General features: G+C 40.5%; 1 pseudogene; it reads right to left on the bottom strand.

Annotated features, from left to right (window-relative positions):
- Positions 1-1,103: 1,103 nt before the first annotated feature.
- Positions 1,104-2,282, bottom strand: LOC102869793 (annotated as a pseudogene).
- Positions 2,283-3,462: the final 1,180 nt, after the last annotated feature.

Genomic DNA, 3,462 nt, shown 5'->3' with positions numbered 1-3,462 from the left:
TGGGTCAAATGGTATTTCTATTTGCAACTTTTTGAGAAAGCACCATACCGCCTTCCATAGTCGTTGCACCGTTTTATACTCCCACCAACAGTGAATAAGCGTTCCAATTTCTCCACAACCTTGCCAGCATTTGTTGTTTGCTGTTCTGTTAAATTTTGCTGTACTGACTGGGGTGAGATGATATCTCATAGTTGTTTTAGACTAGTAGTTTCTTAAAGAAAGAAATCACTTACCCAACGATTTTACATATAAGCGTCTATCTGTGGTAGGCTGAATAATGATCACTTAAATTTTTATGTTCCTGATTATTTGGAAATTTTTAATACATTAGTCTCTACATGAGTAGAGGGACTTTGTAGATGTGATGAAATTAAGGATTTTCTGATAAAGAGATTTCCTTGGATTCTTTGAAGAGGCCCATTCTGTCCTTATAAAGACAGTCAGAAATTTGACAGTACAAGAAGAAAAGGGATGAGATGACAGAACCAGAGGTTGAGATAAGCACATTTTGAAAGTACAGCAAGGAACTACAAGTGAGAAACAGAGGCACTCTTTAGAAATTGGAAAAATACAGCAAAACATGAAAGAATAATAAAATCTTCCATTAAGAACAGTAGGAACACAACCAAGAACTCTAAAATAATAAATGTTTAAGGCACTAAGCTAGAGACTTTTTAGTAATATGTTAGAGAAGCAATAAAATATTAATACCCAAGAGAAATGAAAACATATGTCCACACAAAAGCTAGTATGCAAATGCTGGTAACAGCTTATGTATAAATGTTCCCCAAATGGAAACAGTCTAATAGTTCATCAACTGATGAATTCATATTCAAAATGCATTATTCAAGTCAATGGAACACCATTCAAGTGTAAAATATTAATTAATTATGGATGTATGCAACAGAAGGAATTTCATTATGTGAAATGAAAGAGATCAGATATAAAATCTCTATTTTCTTATTATTTCATTTACACTTACAGAAAAAGTAAATCTATAGAGAAAGAAAGCTAGTAATGGAAGTCAAGATTAACTGAAGATGTGCAAGAAGGAAACTTTTATTTAGGTTGTAATAGTTACAGACAGTGTTATCAGCCCTGCCCTACTCCATCCTATACATCCCTGTGAGCTTCGGGAGAAGCTCCCTCCAGTCTCATTTCTTGTCCTCTTCCTTCTTGTCCTTTTTGCCTTCCTTGGATGCCTGGGAGGCCAGGGAACCCATGGCATTTCGAATGGCCTCATTGTTGGGATCCACACCAGGAAGGTTCTCCAAGACACTCTGAAGGAACTCGGGGTCTTGCATCACATCATAATCATCTTCCTCCTTGGCTGGCTCAGATGTATCCATGGCTGAGCTGGCATCAATGTCACCTGATTCTGCGTGGCCAAATTCTGCTCCCTGGAGGGACATCTGCATGGCATATGCAATCTGCTCTTCCTCAGTCATACTGCTTAGGTCTGGGAGTCCAGCACGACCAAACTCTTGCTGGCTGATGGTCATCTTCAGCAGGGCATCATCTGAATCTTCAGTTGCAGCAATCCCAGCTTCAGCAGCAGAGGCTGCAGCTGCCCATCGTGCTTCTTCCTCCTGCTGCTGCCGCTGCTCTTCCATGGAAACACGAAGAGCGAGGGCTCGCTCAGGATCGGCACTGGGATCCACTCCAAACTCAAAGTCACTGGCACCAAGACCAAGCATGGCTCCACCTTCCCCAGCCAGAATTGGAGAACTGATGAGGGCATCAGCCAGGCTGGACCCAGGAGGCACTGTCACCAGGTGAGAACCAGTTCCATCTTTGCCATTCAGTGTGTTTACAAAGGCTGTTAGTTTTTCTGTGTTCACTTCCTCTTCCCCAAAATTGAAAATGTCAACATTTACTTTCTCCTTCTTAAGGCGTTTGGCCAATTTCACCAGATCCTTCTCATTGTCTTCCACAGGGCTTCCCACGAAGGCAATGATGCGCATCTTGTGATTCTTGCCCTGCCGGTGCTTCAGAGCCAAATGGGCCACACGGATGCCAGTGCAGAAGGTGATCTTGCCTTTGGGTTGGACAGTGTGGAGCTTAGACAGAATGCGGCCAGTGTCAGGGGTAAGTGTGGTAAGCACTTCACAGTCATTGACCAATGTGATGAGGCCTACGTTGTTCTCAGGGTTGCTGAGGGTCTTGGAGTGGCAAACTATGTTGACAGCATCCTGTTGAGCCTGTAGCCGGGTAGGTAGGAAGTCCCCATTCCGCATAGACTCACTGTTATCCACACAAACCATAGTGCTTTCCAACACCATCTTGCCACTTCTTGCCTTTCCTGACCGGTTGTTCTCGCAAGAAGGAAACTTTTATGGTGAGGGAAATTTTGTTAAACTAGACTGTGGTAAAGGTTGCACAATTCTATAAATTAGCAAACAAATCTAAATACATACTTTTGTGAGTTCCTGAGTGGTACAAATTACTAAAATATTGACTGCTTAGAAGAAAGGTCTAGTGATCTACTTAAATGGTTGTGTTGTTGTGTACCATCGAGTCAGAATAAATCCATAGCTCACGCTCCAGGGGGTTTTCAGAGAAAGTTAATCGCACGGGAGGATGCTTTGAAAAGTATGGATCATAGTTCTACCTGATACACATGGAGTCACCAGGAGTCTGAGTAGATTCAGTGACAACTAATTGGATATATAATGATTAAATATTTTACTATGAAAGTTATAATTCAACAACTCTATTAAAACAATTTTATGAAGATGGTGGTTGTGTTGTTGTTGTGTACCATTGGGTCAGAATCAACCCATAGCTGGTCCTCCAGTGGGTTTTCAGAGACAGTAAATCGCATGGGAGGAGACTGACCATCCTTCGCCCAACAGAGCAGCTAGTAGTTTCGAACTTCATGCATTAAGGATTGCAGCACAGTTTCTTATCAGCTCAAAATTTCACAGTTTTGGGTAATATAATAAACTAGATTGTCAGGGGTTTGTATTTTTCTTGAGCAGAATGATATCTACAAGTTCTAAAAGTAAAGATTATCAGACTTCCTTTAAATTTCATTGAATTGGTATGTTTCTAAAGTTTGTCCCTGAAGATGAGCTGCCATTATGCCTAGGACCTCTGATAATCACTCTTTACACTACATTGGCTAATGGCTGCCTAAGTGAAGATTTTAAGTTAAGCTGAGAAGGTTGCTTTCTCCAGCCCAGGTCTTCATACTCAATGTAGTATTCTACAACTCAATTGTATTCTACAATTCAATAACTGAGGAAAAGAGAAAGGAGAGGTAAAAGTGATAGCATATACATGAATGATGCTGTGTTATGTATTTTCAATTGACTCAGGTTTGTGTCAGATCATTTAAATGTTTTATGATGTATATCAACAGCTTGCACTTAGTATTTCTCTTCAATAGTAATACTGGTAGAATAAACATGAGAAACCTTCTGACTATATGAAAAAGTATTACTCAAAAGCACACCAGTA

Source organism: Elephantulus edwardii, unplaced genomic scaffold (genome assembly GCF_000299155.1).
Source record: "Elephantulus edwardii isolate Elephantulus edwardi_28Jun2011 unplaced genomic scaffold, EleEdw1.0 scaffold00016, whole genome shotgun sequence".
Classification (NCBI taxonomy): domain Eukaryota; kingdom Metazoa; phylum Chordata; class Mammalia; order Macroscelidea; family Macroscelididae; genus Elephantulus; species Elephantulus edwardii.
This window is presented reverse-complemented; position numbering and strand designations above follow the sequence as displayed.